The following is a 17,517-nucleotide window of genomic DNA, read 5'->3' as shown; positions in this document are numbered from 1 at the left end:
AAGAAGTGGTCAAGCAATTCATCATCCGATTTTCACGGTGCAACTTGTTTTAGAATGAACTGGCTGGGGTTTGATATCCGCCACCGCTTGTCCTTTTAATATTTATTTTGATTGCGTGACTGGAATTTTCCAGATGGCTCGAGAATCGTGTTGTTTGTTTGAGGGCGGAATCTTTTAGTTACTCACGCGCTTACAAGCGAAGCTACTCATATCTGCTTAAGTCAGTCGTCCTTCCGCCGCCGATAAAGTATATCTTTGTTATTTTATGTTTCTCAGCACAACTTCGCAGCGTTAAACGTTCATTTTAAGATTTACTAATCACTATGATGTTTTTATTCGTGACAATATGTCGCAAAGAGAAGACAGTGAAACTTACCGCATGGCGCGTAAGTGTCCAGCTATCCACGGCGACGCGAGCAATGACGGTGCCGGCACGACAGCACGACAGATGCACAATCCGGCTAAACCAGAAACCAAAACTATTCGTTGATAGTCTCCTGCTCCTCGCTTTCACCTGACCCACTAGGGGCGCTGCTATTTTGCGTAATACCCGTTCATGGCTGTGCAAGTTTCCCATGACTTCTGAGATCCAGCACGTTTTTTTTCAAGATGGTCCGTTTTGGGCGACTTGAAGAATTTCTGAATTATCGATTCTCTTGAAAGAGAGAGACTAGGTACGGGTCAAGAGAAAGAGTGGCCGAAACACGCGTGCCGACAGATTATGTCGTGTGTAAATCCTAAGCCAGTGCTTTGTTCTCAGAGCTGCATTGGCTGGGGAGGCCCGCGCACTACGATGTTTAGGAACAACTATTGCTCTTACACCTTCAACGCACAAAGAAGCTACCCAGTAAATAGATAACTGATATTTCTTTCAGTGGTTAAAAATAAACCTGTCAATTCACAAAGGAGAGTGGTGGGGCATAGGCAAACAATAAATGTGGATGTGCTGCCATCTGCAACAGTTACTCTTGCAAATGGCGTGTGTAGATGCACTTCCAGCATGCTCCCTGGTGCTTGGCAAAAGGTCTACTGTTAGAACAAGCCTTTGCATAATCGTTCAGTATTGGGTCTAGGGAAAAACTAGTTGTCATTTGTTTCTTCAAAAGTTAGCAGTCATCATAGATATGTTATTATAATTGTTTGACCTTTTGGGAACAAGTGAATAATCGAGATGACACAATGTTGCAGATTGGAAAGAGGGGGGGAAGTTGGTATTACCCTAATATCCTTTTTCATTTTTTAATTTACAATAAACAAAAATCCCTTTGATTTAAATATTCAAGTTTCTGATTATATGTTTTAGATTCATTGTTCTCTTTTTTCCTTCAGTAAAATATGTTTTATTAGTTCTTGGATATCTCTGAACTGCCGCGAACTTTGGTATACCTTGTAAGCTTTAGAATGAGAGAAAGAGAGGACGGACAAGCACAAGCCTGCAAACGCATTTGAAGGATTGTAGTTCTGTGTGCCTACGCCCTCTTGTATTCGTGTTTCAGGGATTCATATTTTAGTCTTAAACAACCTCACTGGAACCCTTGCGTCAGTTCTAACTGTTAAGTTCGGTTACCTCTTGATTAAAGTCGTTAATATCTTTCTCGACTTGTTCAATATCACCGCTCAAGGAGGAGAAGAATTCGCCTATAATGGCAAACTAGTCACGGACATATTTTCGACATACATTTTTGTTTATCCCGAACGGATATATATATACTTCACTCATGAAGTTCACAAACACTAGCAACTTTCTTGATGCGTTTGGGTTGCTGTCAATTAGAGCTGTGAGGGTGAAACAGTTTTCTAAAATTGTTCACCATATCTTGAAAATATTTAATAACGCTATAAGGCGAGTAGTGTTCTGCAGCACCACATTAATGAAATCAGTGCAAATCACCACAGAAAAAAAAACAGGTTTTGACGCCACGTAGTAGCAATTTCAAACAATATAGAGAAAACGAACTTCTACATGCATAGTTGTGTCGTTATTGAACGTTCCTACCCTATCGCTGCCAACGCCTGATAGTTCGAAGCAAGGTCAAACATCGCTCGTTGAAAACGAGCAATAAGTTATTTAAAAAAAAAATCAAATATCTAGAAATCCTGCCTAGCCGGTTGAAGGAACAACAACCATTGCACTGTTATCGAAGCTTTACTCCAAGAATACCCCCCCCCCTTTTTTTTTTTGCTCTACAAACCTTCTTGAAGAACATCCAAGGGTCGCCCGCACCGGTCTGTAAATATATTTATGTGTCAGCATCTCTTGCCACCTCCAAAGCTTGCGCGATTTTCGCTTGATTGTCTGCAGTTGTGTCTGAGTCTTACTTTACATAAGCTGACTTCGTAATGTCATAAACGACTTTAGCTTCGTGTTATACCCCATAAACTTTATTCTAAAGAATAAAATCAACATTTTTATGAGTATTATTTAGTACTTCATACTTTTTTGAGTGATGAACATACTACTAATGTAAGTAAGAACTGCTTTCACTGCGAATCGCAACTCGAACGTCCAAATTAATTGAAAAGCCGCCAACAAATTTTGGAATGGAATCAACACCCCATAGATTGGACTGTTGCTACTTGTAGGTACAGTTTCATAATCATATTCATGTTATTGATTGCTTTTTGAATCAGTTTGGTCAAATACATATTGATATCGAGTACGCATACCGATAGTTGCGTAAGGGTTGGAATTGGACCATAGTGTTGTCGATGGAAGTATTAGATTATCTAGTGGAGGAAGCATGAGCAAGGAGTCGACAGCGCTATCTTCCAGCACTATGGGATTTCTGTTTGTTAGAAATGTGCATGCTCGCTGGCAGTTCAGAGCGTAAACTAAACCATAATTTGTAACGTGTAAAAGTGAGCAAAATAAACAGGGAATGCAACCCGACGCTGTCTCTTGTTTTCTATTGTCGTTCAATGTCTTCGGCTGCAGTGGAGGCAGAGCGTCAGGCCCCCGCTTTTCTCAGAAAACACTCGCTTGTTGGCGAGACTACATCACTGTATCAGCGGCAGTTTTCACAAGGAAATCGCATACTGCGTAGATGTAGCGCGATCAGAAGGAAGTAGGCTTCGGTCCTAAGGTGGCATTCTATGATTGCTACAAAGTAGTTTTTTTTTTCACATGTAGATGAATTTTTCTCTCTCTCTCTCTCTCTCTGTATATATATATATATATATATATATGGATAGGTGAAGCGAGGTAAATATAAAAGCAATAGACCGGAAAAAGTTAATGAGTCAAAGATGCGTACTGTCGGAGTTACTAATTCGAAGTTTATTACGTATCACGCTCCGCGCTCCACGTATCACGTACCACGCTCAAAACGTCGTAATAAACTTCGAATTAGTAACTCTGACAGTGCGAATTTTTGACTTTATATATATTTATTTATTTATATATATATATATATATATATATATATGTGTGTGCGTTGATCTGTTAACATAATTGTCTTTGTTTTGGGCTTTCGAGGGGCAAATAAAATAGAAATAGATTAATACCCACTTGATTTTAATGCAATGCTCAACGAAAAACAATATGGATCAGCGCCGCGCATGGGGCTCGCCTGGGTAAGTGCGCATAACTCGTTTCAGTAGCGTATGCAGTTAGTCGGACGTATACGGCCAGCATATACCGGTATTTTGGCTTAGAGCAACATAATGTATCCGCAACTTGGCTGATCGTGTAACCGCTTGAGTCACAGTAATTGCGCGGGGCCATGCGTCCATCTATAGTGAACGGTTAGGAGAGAGGACCAGGGATTCTGCAGCGGGAGCTTTCGTCGCACATACGTTCGACAATTGGAGCCGCGGTACTCTAGCACCGCAGTGCACAAAAAGATTCCGTTGATTTCTGAATGCCCTGGTCCGGTCTCTAGATGACACGTTTTTGGGCAGGTTTAAGCAGTCAGATAAAAAAATAGAGAATGTCTGCAGATTCTTCTTTTTCATGTTGTCCCGAAATAAAGCTCCGAAGGAAAAGAGGCAGAACACGCAAGTGTTGTGTGTACATAAAGTAGTTATCTCGTATCTCTGGGGTTACCCAATGGGAAAATTAGGATTAGTCAAAGACGTGTCGCTATTTGTAAAGTGAGTTACGTCAGATGTTTATTACGTGACTAAAAAAATGTGTTCGTCAACGTGGTATGATATCGCTACAAGCAAAACGTAAAACAATTATTTTGTTAAACGATAACCAAAAACGGCAATATCGAATTGATGTATTCGTGTATGCGAATGCAATTATACTTTAGTTTTTTTTTTCGGTTTACTACTGCTATGTTTGGGTATTATGTTATAGTATGCATTACATGTCCACTATCGTGAATCTAAAGTCCTAAGCCGTATGGCCGGTTTAGATATTGAGGTTATGTGACCCCTGTATTACGGATCCTTGCGTTCCACTACGGCGCGGTGTGTATAGCTAGTTCCCATAGCATGCATATTGTGGTAAGCAGTCATAAGCTGTCATAACACACTCAGTTACACTCAAACAGAAATGCCTGTGCCACATATTAGCATTCGGTGATAGCGCTAATGGCGTTTGAGGATGCCATAAGCGGTCCGTAGATGAGTCATCCCCATTCTTCGACGGTGCAGCTTCTGTGGTAGCGGTCGGGCTACGGGAGGATGTTTGGCGCTGCTTGAGCCGACCAGCATCTCGACAACGAAGGCGACAAGGGCCAGTCCCAGGACCATGGCCCAGAGCACGAAGCTGGCCTGTGTGTCCTTGAGGGTTAGGTCATTGGCAGAATGGCCGCCCCCTTGCCGCACGCAGCGCTGCCAGTCGCCGAGGCTGTCCGTCATCCATTTGTTCACCAGACCGCTCTCGTACAACCATGTGATTCTAAAATATCGACAAAAATTAGAAAACATCGGAAAAGTGCAGTGTCTACGTAGGGAATAGGTGTTCTACGTCATATATAAAAGGTAAATGTAAAATAGCATTATATATGGTCACAGAGGAACTCGAAGCCTCAAAAGATGCGGGACAATACCCAAGGAATTGCAACATGCTTGTGTAATAGAAAAACAAAATTGATATACTCTTAAAATATATATATTTTTAATTTATTGCACCTGCTTAGTCCAAGAACAAGGGGGTGTATGATCTAAAATAAATTCCCATGCACTATCAATCAAAGTATATCATATCGCCTGTCTGGTTCGTTATTAGTTTGGCAGGAACAACGAGGTTAGTATATAATGGACTCCATTTTCCCCGTACAAGACATTGTCTATATATTGGCGCCATATATATTAACTGCCCTTGAAATGAAATGAACATCAGATACGCCGCCACAAATGTTCTCGTTATGCATAGCTCAAAGTAATACAATAACTTAATAAAACAAGCAGAGACACGTCAATAATAATAATAAGAAGAGGAAGATGAAGACGAAGAATAGTTTATTTTTCATGAAGCATGGTGGAGCAAAGTGTAAAAGCCTGAAAGGAGGCTTTACCAGCCCTCGGCCCCGTACATTGGCCTTGCAGCAATATATATATATACATATGTATATATATATATATATATATATATATATATATATATATATATATATATATATATATATATATATATATATATATATATATATATATATATGCACGAGATTACAAAACTTATTAATCACCTAAACAGATGGCACGCACAGTCCTTGGAGGCAGAAATCCGAAAAAACACAAAAAGAGTGCATTCTATATAGCATAAACAAATTTAAGGAATCATTTCAGTGGGGAGAACGCAAAGCCTTAAAGGAGATAGTGTCAATGCAAATTTCTTTTTCTAGAAGGAAATTTAACAGTTTTGGTATGGCATATCGAAATGTTTGCCTACCATAGTTAGTAAAAGAGCAGACAACCTTCCAATACTCCATGTGTCTAGTTTAGTGAACGTAAAGATTTGGTGTCAATGCCGGTAGAGTTGACAACGATTTATAATGTTTCCTTTTTTTTCTAATTTTAAACTCACAATCAATCTGCATTCATAAAGGCTACGAATTTTTCATAAGCTAAACTTCTTAAACTAACTGCCTGCAATAGCAGGCTCAGTTTCATATGTTTCACATTTGTCATTCCTCGATCTTAAAAAATTCGAATAACCTGTCTATACATTCAAGTGGTTCTCAGGCAACACTAAATGTGAAAGGATGATTGTGTGTGTCAGCGCACAGCAGCTGGTAGCTCGTGGAAAGAAAACTACGGGTGCTTAACCTAGGGATCTATGCTATAATCCTCACCCCTGCCACTTTTTATGTGAATGAGCATTCTACCGGCGTGCGGTTCTATATTACTACAGCGTGATGCACGTTAAAGGGTACCAGGCTAGCTGTAGTACAATACTAGCAAATGTATCATCTAATGTCCTGACATCACAATTCTTTTGGGGCTGAATAGCTTCTCGCTGTCTAAGCAGACACACGACACAATTACTTTTAGGCAGGATATAAAGTAAGATTGTTCCGGTAATTTTGTCGCTGCTCTTTTTTAGAAGAACACACAAGAGTGGATTCAAACAATTTTCAAGTGGCGTCTTGTGGCGAGTCCGTTTGTAATTGTTAAACTAGGGTATTTTCTTAGCTTAAATATAAGCGATTATTTTAAACGAAAAAACTATAAATGAGTTGAGAAAGCTACTCAATGTTTAAACTGACGCTGATAGCTTCATTGGGCTGTGACACCCCCAGCACAATGTTTCCATAATAATGCTTTTAGAAGCAGAGAACATACGGTCATTATGACGGTGCGTAGTTAACGGCCAGGTTCCTTGACGCTAATCAGCTTCATGAAACTTTCGGCAAGGTAGCCAAGAAGAGTCTTCCTCAAAAGAGGAACTCCAACGGTAATTAAAGATGAGCGCAATCCATTCGCTGGGAGTGTTCGGTCACAGTCCACGGCGATCACGGACAACAGATGACTACCTCTTGTTCAACAAGTGTCTATAGTCTATCACGCGATGCATCTTTGACGATCGCCGCGCGCGGGGGCAACCCACCTGACGTATATTTTGCGATGGAGGGCCCCCGGCATGGCCCTGGAGATGAGAAAGGAGAGTGGGTTCTCGTCGATGTGCTCCCGGGCAAAGTGGAATCCCTGCACAAGGTTGCGGCTGCAGAAGGCCGCCATGCGCCACTGGAGCGAGTTGTGGTCCACCATGAGGACCGCCTGCCGGTGGAGCACCTGGATCATGTGCTCGTCGCGGAACATATCTTTGCCGAACTGGGATCCGTTCCTCTGCGATACCATCTGCCAAACCCGGCTCAGCTCGGGAGACCTCGATGTCTGTCACCAAAGGCGGAAGCGTCCAGGTTGGTTAGCGCCGCGGTCATTTACTTTAAAAACTCCGTACTAATAGTTGCAAGAAAATCACTTCCTCGGCAAATATTATAATTATCAACAACAACAACAAAAAAAAAAGTAACATTCTTGAGACCCTTTCTGGTGTGAAACTCTGCCACACTATACTTTGGTCGAGAGACCGCGAGGTCTGTAACCAGGTTAAGAAGAGCGCATGGGCGTTAGTGGCAATGCTGCGTTTAAATAAAGCTAACTCTGAAACAACGATGAGCATTCGTTTTTCACCACAATTATTAAACTGTATTCACTTCATGTACTTACGGCAGCTGTTATTCAGTATAAATGATTTCTATAAAAGTTACGTGAAAGTGTACATTCTAATTAATCTCCCTGAACCCATTAGGATGCGAAAGCGATCCACAACAAAGAGGAACAAAAGGTTACATTTTTCTTCAGTTATTACTACGTAAACGATAAGTAAACTTAGTGTGTTCCTAAATAGTGAATGTCACCGAAGTTCATTTTCCAGTTCTAAGAATCGAGCTCGTCGATTTTGATCCGGATCAGATTCAATAATTCGGGTCGTGGCGGACAAAGCTCGCCAATAATTTCGCAATTACTATAAAAAAAAAATTCCGTCTGAAGTGCACGAACAGCCAGTACTAACCACTTGCAGCGCACGAGTAGAAAGCGTTCGGTATTGTTTGTGTCCTGATAAACAAATCGCTAACTCATTGTCATGTCTCGATGCTAAACAGACGCCCCTTTCCTTCTCGCTCTCTCTCTCCCCGTATCTTGATATACGGGCGTCAATGCATGCACGCGGGAGAGTATTCGACCTGTGGAGCGTTTGAGGTGGCTTCCGCATCCATGCTCATAAACCCAAGTTGTTCTTGCCACTCCGGTGTCGGCCCACTTCCAAAACACAACCTTTGGCGACGAACATGGCGAACACATCCCCGGGCTGATGAACGAATCTACCAGTACCGTGAAGTCGGAAAGGTAGTCAGACGCGCCTCAGGAATCAATGATTATTCGCATGGAAGCATACAGGATGGCCACCATTGGGATAGTGGAACCTTTTGATGATTCTCAGTAAGATTGGAAGTCATACGAGGAAAAAAAAATAATTGCATTTCTACGAGTGAATAATATTCAAAAGCCAACAAAACAATGCGTTCCTGAGCATTGTGGGTCCGAAAGTGTACAAGTTACTGAAGAGTGTGCCCACCCCGAGCACCCCAGCCAGCCGTTACTGAAACTGGAAAACGCGTTAGGAGAGCACGTTTCACACACAGCATTAAATATTGTAGAAAAAGCGAAGTGGTCACAAAAAAAAATGCAACAGGATTTTTAAGTTCGGGGTAGGCATCAAACAATCTGCAGATAAAATAGACACCCAAAAAAGACGTTTTGTGGAGGATGATTTTTTTCGTTGAAAAAAAGCGGTTAAAAGCGCATTATAAATAGAGGCGGCTTCCAAAAACGTAACAGCGTGCCGGGATATTCCAACAGCCCAGGAGGACTTCCGATTGCTTTCTGCAGAGGAAGGTATTGAACGGGACAGCTCTCCGTGTTCGCGATGTGACTTGCCTCAACACAATCGTGCAAGCCGATTTCGAACCGCGACGTGTTTTAGGTGCGACGGAGTTGGACAAACTCAGAAAGTGTGCCACTCTTTATCGACGTCTAGTTCCGATCCCCCAAAGAGCGAGCGGCCATGATACTTAGTGGAAAGACTTCCGCAAGCATAGCTTCGGCGTGTTCGAGATCGAGGAGGACGTCGAGCCACTGCTCGAGACACCACTAAAAAAAATTCGCGTCACGAACCGATATGGTTTAGAATCTATGTTCAGGAAGTGGCACAAAAATAGAACTGGACACTGAAGCAGCAGTATCGGTGATGCCGCATCGTCTTTTTCGGCAATGTTTTCCGAAGATGAAGCTGAGACGTACTTCATTGTTGCTTCGTAAGCTCACAGGGGAGCGCATGCGCCCGAAGGGTACCGCGCCAGGAGCATCAGTATCAGTCTCGCCACTGCCTCTGAATGGTCTTTCCCAGGGGGGCCCTTCCCCCATTAGAAGAGACTGCCTGCACCACCTTGACCTAAACTGAAGTAGCTTCAACCACGTGGACGCTGAAGACCAGCGCACTTTTGAACAAGTCCTGTAGGGGCATATTTAGTTTTTTTTTTCCCAAGAACTCGACGAGACTCAAAGTGAGCAAGCTCACCTTTCTATCAAGCCTGAACTTCACCAGAAGTTTTACGAAGCTAGAATTTGTACGTTCGCGCTGAAAGAAGCAGGGGATATATAGCTTGAGAAGCTTGTTGGCCTAGGAGATGATTGAGCAAATAGAGTACAGTCGATTCGCCTCGCCAATTGTTCCGGTGCTAAAGCAGAGCACTGTTCGCGTCTGCGGGGACTCTAAAGCACGACGAACCCGTGTCTAACAACTGACAGTTATTTCTTACTCAAGATTGAAGCAATGGTTGCCACACTGTCAGGAGGACAAGTATTCTCGAAAATTTGCTTGAGTAGAGCGTACCAGCATGTAGTAATGGACAAGGTTTCACGCAGTCCTTAACCATTAATACCCATAGAGGACTCGCAGCAGTACACCGCCTAGCAATGGGAGTTGCGTCGGCACCTGCAATTCTTCAGAAAATCATGGACAACATCTAAAAAGGACTAAAAAAGGTCATATCCCACTCTGATATTATTTTAGTCATGGGGCAGAACAACAAGGTCTGCAGGTCTGCTTGAGAACCTTGATGCACAACAAACCCGGTTGTAGAAAAGGAGAGTGCGGATCAAGGAAGACAAAGCGAATTTTTTTAAATCTGAGTTGCTGCTCCTTGGTCACGTGGTTTGTAATATTGAAATCGCAGTAACACCAGAGAAAATAGTGCCGTGATCGAGGCCTCCGTGCCAGTCAAATAAAAAGCAGCTTAGAACGTTCATGGGTAAGGCAACTTACTATGGAGAATTTCTACCGGAGCTGTCAACTCTAATATACGAACTGAAACGACTGCTTTTTAAAAATACACCGTAGCTGTGGAGTAAAAAGTGCGATCAGACATTCAAGAAAAAAAAAATGTTGTTAGTAGATACGCCAGTGCTGGCACACTATGATCCTGAAGCCCAGTGAAATGTACTGTGTGATGCTTAATCACACTTGTTGGGCGCAGTTCTCGCTAGGGTGAAAAGAAATGGTGCCAGATGACCGATTGTATTCGCCTCCCACACGTTATTCTCAAGTGAACGGAACTACAGCTAGCTTGAACGAGAAAAGCCAGCGTCACTTTTCGGAATCAAGAAATTCCATTACTATATTTATGGCAGAAATTTCGGCTTGGTGAGAGACCACAAGCCTCCGCAAAAAATTCTAGGTCCAAAAAGAGGAATACCAAGCATTACTGCAGCTCGTTTGCAGAAGTGGGCTATTACGCTGTCTGCTTACCGTTGCAATCTGCTCTATTGCCGCCCGCGCAGCTAGCCACGTAGGCAGCGCGGTCGTGGCATAACGGTTACCGTGCCTGTCTCCCACGTGAAGTGCCAGGGTTCGATTCCTGGGAGCGACGCGTCTTTTGTTTATCTTTGCGGTTTAGTGTTCTAGTACATTCGATAATCCTGTTGTTTGTTCGAGGTGCGAATGTTCTCGTCGCCGAACTTTTTAGGGCGACCGTTCCAGAAGCCAACGCGTGTACATAACGGGCTCCGCATGGCGATTCTCAGTCAGTCTCGCCCCACCTTTCGACTCTGCTGTTACGCCGACTTCGACGCCCGCGAGGCTCTGCTGTTATCTTCTGTTTTCTATTTTGTATATTTGGGCACAAGCTCGCCCCATTAAACGTTTGAGTTTCCCCCAATTATTCTTTGTTTCCTCGCCTGTTCCTTCGTGTCATTTTGGTGGAGGTAAGGTATTATAATCTATGCTTTTAAACTGTAACCCTTCGAAGACACGCCGGCCAAGTGACATGCTCGGCCACGGGAGGCTACCCTTCGGAGAAGACTCCAACGCCCGAGTAAGCCAACGTACCGAAGGCCAACTCCCGGAATTCGGACCCCTGCCAAAGAAGCCAAAAAGAAGAACGCGACGATTACTACCCCAACCGTCCTCATCCTGCCCGTCACTCCCCGCACTCTGACGCATTTTCACGGTGAAGCTCACGAGGATATAGATGACTAGCTGCATCATTATGAACGTGTAGCCCGCCACAACGGATGGACGGATGAGCACCGCCTCCAGAACCTCTCCTTCGCGCTTGAAGGCATTACGGGGCACTGGTTTGAGAACCACGAAGCCTCCTTTACTTCGTGGGAGCCACGCGTCGCCGAACTGAAGCGGACGTTCATCAACTACCACCGTCGGCAGCGAGCGGAGGACCTTCTTCGAACAAAAGTGCAGGGCCCCAACGAACGCATGACAAGCTTCGTCGAAGATATCCTGCTTCTAAGTTCCCGGGCCGATCCGGAGGCCACCGAGGAGAAGAAACTTCACGCTGTAATGTGTGGCGTGAAGGGTGAAATTTTCGTAGGATTGCTACACAATCATTGACGACGGTGAATGGTTTCGTAACCGAAGCGACAAGCATCGAGCGCGTCGTGACTGCCCGAGAAAGCCACTACCGCCGTAATCGCCGGCGCGCCTGCTGCTCCAATTGTCAGCTTTCTTTCTGAACCTGAATACCAACGGTGTCCACAGCCTTCGGGAGATCGTCCGTGAAGTCGCCTGGAAAGAACTCCGCAAGATACTCCCCGCTGCAGATCGCCCGTTTTCGCTGTCGCTCGCCGCGGTCGTCCGATAGGAAGTTCACCAAGCCTTCCAACCTGAGGTTCCGATCAACACGACGACGCCAGGGGAACCGACTTTTAGCTACGCCGCTATGGCCCGACGACCACCGCAAGCTAACCGCCAGGCCACTGATCCACTCTGACGAGACCCTCCGATGCCACAGTATCCTCGACGCCAGGAAGGACAAGTCCAAGACGTCCGTCCGGTGCGACCGTCTCGGAGGAAGACTGACGTGTGCAGAAGGGCCGACCGACGCCCGCTCTGCTATCACTGCGGGGAAGCCGACCACATATACCGCGGCTGCCCCTACCGTCGACTTGGGCTGCGTGGTTTCCACCCGCACGACCCACGCCCGAGGTACGGCGAACGCGCTCGCGATATCGAGGAGTACATCCGACGCTTGCCCTGCTCAGTGCCGTTTCTCCGCAGTGAATACCGCTCGCCATCGCCATGACGTTCACCGTCTCCAACGCCATGACCCCGCCGAGAGAGCCCGTCTCCCCTGCGTCGCCGGGAAAACTAAGTGTGGCAACGCCTACACTCTAAAAAAAGGGAGTAGTACTTCCTCCCTTAAAGGAGGAACTCGCGTGTATCATATATTGCTCTACAAAAGGAGAAAATTTCCGCCTACAAAACGGGAGGAAATTTCCTCCTCTAGGAAGGGAGGAAAGTTGCCACCTATATTTGCTCATGGACAAAACGTTCCTCCCCTAAGAAGGGAGGAAAATCGCCACCTTTTTTCGCCCAATGGAGGAAACTTTCTCCCCTCGTGTAATCCATATAGCTTCCACCAGATGGCGCTCAAAACAGAAAAAAAAAGTGTCGGTGAAGTGGCAATTTGTTTTCCAATGTACCACACCCTCGACTGCTACATGGCAAATACACATGCAACACTGAACACACAGAATACACGAAACACAAGCAGAACACCCCACAATAGCAACACCACGTACGTTAAGTTCGCACTCTCTCTATATATGGCCTTCTTATTTTTGAATCCGATCTGGCCGGTGACTGCCATCGTTTGTCGCATAAACACGGTGAGACGGAGCAGATATTACTCGTACTTCATACATTATTTCAATTGTCTCTTGGAATAGCCCCCATCTCTTAATTCAACACCCCGATCAAAGCAAATGTAGATCATTAAGCTAATTAACTAAAATTTAATTATTATTCTTTTAGTACGGTTGAAAATCATTTTGGCAATGCAGTGTTGAAATGCAGTACACTGGTGCTGAAATTTGCCACCGATCGAGCTATTGCTTGATTGGAGTGTTCAGAGCCAGTGTAATCTATTTTAAGTTTTGGCGGGGGAATAATTATTTTTAATTGTTGCACAAGAATTTCATTGAACTTTTCAAACAAAAATATTACTGGTTTTAACAAGACTCGTTGCAAGAGCAGGGAACATATCTTGGATCATGCTTTGTCACCCGTATTAGAGAAATTTAATATTGTTTTAATTTTTTAACCTGGAGCGTTTTTATCATAAAAAGTAAGTGCTGGGAGCGATAAGGACCCACTAACTATGACTTTGGTATCGCAACAGCTTAAAAACATCACGTTGTCCAAGTCATAAAGTTAAGAAGCCCGTGTTGAGAGTTTTAGATCGTTCAGTCACTTCCGCATCTCTATAAGCAATCCGTTAAGGGTATGGCCTCTGCTATATATACCGTAGCGGAGCCGTGTTTTCATGTTTTAAAGAACGTTTCCAACCCGTTGCAGAATATATCGTTACGAGAGCTAACGCAATGCAACAATTTGGGACACTAAAGCTAAAATAAACGGTTGTACAGCAATTATTAGTAATATTCTATTCATGTCGCTATCTATATAGAATGTTAATTTATTATCGAATAAGCTTATGTTCATCCTTGCTTCTTTTAAAAGTACGTCCAGTACATTTGCGACGAGTAGACTGGAGATTCGCGTTGTTGACGCCGGGTCGGCTTGGTCGTGTACTACAGCCGGCCACCACTCGTTTCCCAACACGAGAGAAACCGCGCGATAAGGGACTAAGTCGGCCGCATAAAAGAAAACAAAAGTGCGACGAAAATATTTGTTCACTGTACTTTTTTTTTTTTTTTTGCGAGTGCGTTATTTGATATGTAGCACACAGTAGCAAGAGATGGCGGACAAACTAAGAAAGCGGCGGTGAACCGTCCGCTGTGGTGAATCATCCGTTCCTTCAAGACCGCGGATCTGGCCTCCCCCCCCCCCCCCCCCCCCCCCTTCGCCCCGCAACGAGAATGGAATGCTTGTACTACCCTTTCTTCCAAGTGGACTCTTCCCGAACGAACGGTTGATCTTGTTTCCCGGATCCGCTGCTTCGTTCCTTCGCCGAATCGTCATTTCAGTGTCATTTCTTGTGCAAAGCTCAAGTTTTTGAAAAAAAAAAAAAATCGCCTGTTCCCGCAAGCCGGTTGTGACCCGATGTTGACGGCCTACAGCGCGTGTCGGACGAAGTCGCTCGCCACAACGCAGTGCTCGTTCCTATCGACTGGATATGGTGTTCTGTTTTACACAGAACTGAGATAAACGTCACACGGATTACCTTTCGCTTTATAGTACGTACGCTTTATTTCAAGAGTATATGTTTCTCGCGGAGGTGACGGGGGTCAAAACATATAGACGTGTCGACTCGAATAGAGCAGTGATTTTAGCAACTACGTGATCAAGCAAAAAGAAAAAAAAAAAATTCAAAGCTTATACCGATTATTTCTGGTACGCCCTACTTGTTACTAAAGTTAAAGCAAATAGACAGGCGAGCTGGCTCAGGATAGATAGTTCTGTGCCTGTCCGTCCTTTTTTTGTGCCCTCGCTCCAGTGTCACTATCTCTACTTGTCATGTAGCAAGCAATGCGACGAAAGCGTCGTACTTGCCATGCCAGTGATAAGTCGCCACCTGTGCTTATCGCCGCTGCAAGGTTTCATCCACAATGAATAAGCACGATCTCGAAGCAAGCACATACGGCGTGATTCTTGCGAGACGCTCGCCGCTCTACGCGCCTCGCTTTTTTTTTTTTAACTAGAACGTGTATTTCCGCTAGCCCCCGCAGCTCCGCTTTTTATTTTCTAGCACCGCGCATGGGCAGTAGTGGGATTGCTCTAGGTGACGGTAAACCATCCCTCCAGTTGCCGTCCCGCCATTCAACATGTTCGCGACGGCAGCGGCGTTTCGACCGCCGCTGCCGCCGCTAACATGGGGGAGGAATTTTCGTCCCTTTTTCAAACGCCACCAGGTTGCAGTGTTGCCAGATGGTCCCACCAAAAAACCGCCAAACTACTGGGAGGTATAGCCCAAATGTATCCAAAGCCGTAACAAAAATATAGCCCAAAATAGCCAAGACTAAAAACAATTATTTTTAAGCCTTATATTGTCCATTTCTTACTCATACAATACACGCTACAACCTCTCTTTCAACCCTCAGATGCACCGCCTTTTGTGTACATTATGTTACTTGTGAATTTTTCAAGAAAAGCTTCGAAAGAATGAAAATCCGTACGAAACTGGACCTTCCTTGGTAGGTTTTCAGAAGTACAACACACACAGACAGCTTCATTGTGAAGCCCGGGAGATATGATCATCCAGTAAAAAAACAAAATACAGAAGCAGAGCAGTCAGAACACTGGGTATTTCTAACCAGCACCCCAATATCTCAGGTCGTTACCAATATCCCACCCGTCTCTTTTTCTTTGTGAAGAATATTAGTGTCACCCATTCATGTTCACGAAATGTTTTATTGTGTTGTCCTTTCTTGGGGTGGACAACGACTGGAAGGTAGCCAATTGCTTCGCGGTCATTTTTACAAACTTGGGTGCCTAAGGATTCGCACAATGAGTACAAGAGCAGCATTTGGAGTGTTCAGCCTACGTCCGGGCAGAGCTATACGCGTCCGGGTTGAAGGCACGCTACCGGGCTTGTGGTAATAGTGCAATCTGTTTGGTTTGCTCCACTGCACTGTAGGAAGACCGCATGAACTCTGCAAGCATTGCTTCACTGCGCATCGTGAAAACTCCGAAAATTGTAGAAGTTTGAAGCCTTTCTCCTTCCTCTCTCTCCTCTGGACTAGCCAAAAGAGAAACAATTTTTTTTCGAAACTGATTAAAATTTCGAAAATTAACTAGCCGAACCTCAAAGTTCGGCGTCGAACTTGAGGTTCGACAAAAGTTCGCCGCATTCTTAGAAATAGCCCAAAAGAGCCACATAGCCAACCACAAAAATTTGACGCCAACTAGAAAAAAATGTAGCCCAATTTGGCTATATATAGCCCAATCTGGCAACACTGCCAGGTTGCGCTGCATGTAAATTGGTGAAATGGAGGAACGGGTGCGATTTCCTCCCTTCCGTAGGCGACAGGGAAGAAAATCGCTTTTTCCTCCATTTGTCCTCCCTTTTTTTTTAGAGTGTTGGGGTGGCGTTGCTGAAGACAACCAAAGTAAAAAGCCTCCAATTACGCCGGAGCGCTCCCATTCTGCCGAAGCCACGCATTGCAACAACGCTCCTCCAACGGTGCCCAACAACCTAAAAGTTTTTATCGACGGCCACGACGCGTCTGCCTTCGTGGGCACCGGAGCAGACTACTCAGTATTGAGTGGGAGGCTCTCTCGCCACCTCCGAGAAGTTACGACACCCCAGGGGACCACAAATTCGAACTGCCGGAGGACACCTTATCAGGCCTGTCCGAATGTGCACTGCTGGCGTCGAAATTCACGCCGAAAGGTGTTCTGCGAAGTTCGTCGTTCTACAAGACTGTTCTAGAGACGTCATTCTCGGCATGAACTGTCTCTGCGAACACGGCGCCGTCATCGACCTCGGTGAGAACAAATTGACGCTGCGGACGCCTGTTCCGCCTGCAGAGATACCCCAAACAGCGTCAGCCGCCGTCCAAATCGACGTCGACCACGTGAACATGCCGCCGCGATCAAGTGTTGTCATACCCGTTGTGACCAATGTAGCAACCTGCGGCAAAGTTGTTCTGGAAGGAAACCTTCAATTGCTCCCGGGAAGAGGAATAGGCGGCGCAAGGGGAGTAGCTGAACTTCAGGATGACCGCACTGTGGTCCTCATCGCGAACTTCCAAAAAGAAATGCAACACCTCACAAAAGGTGCAGCCGTGGGCTACGTCCGAGAACTCCGGAACTCCGCCGAAAACGCCACGATTAATGAAGACTCTTGACCACCTCAGCGAGACTGTACGTCGCCAGAGCAGCTCGACATTGACCCAAAGCTTTCGAGCCCAAAAAGGCGGCAGCTGACAAACCTCCTAGCGGATTTCCGTGACTACTTTGCGACGTCTTCGAAGGTGCGCCAAACCGCCGTTCCGAAGCACCGCATCGTTACCGAGGAAGACGCACACCCCGTGCATTGATCGCCGTACAGAATCTTTGTAAAGGAAAGGGAGGAGAACCAG

The 17,517-nt window shown here is 45.0% G+C and overlaps 1 pseudogene; it reads right to left on the bottom strand.

The window, feature by feature from the left end:
- Window positions 1–4,536: 4,536 nt before the first annotated feature.
- Window positions 4,537–17,517, bottom strand: part of LOC121047873 — a 52,791-nt pseudogene continuing 39,810 nt past the window's right edge.

This window comes from Ixodes scapularis, unplaced genomic scaffold, assembly GCF_016920785.2.
Source record: "Ixodes scapularis isolate PalLabHiFi unplaced genomic scaffold, ASM1692078v2 ptg000292l_1__unscaffolded, whole genome shotgun sequence".
Classification (NCBI taxonomy): Eukaryota; Metazoa; Arthropoda; class Arachnida; order Ixodida; family Ixodidae; genus Ixodes; species Ixodes scapularis.
This window is presented reverse-complemented; position numbering and strand designations above follow the sequence as displayed.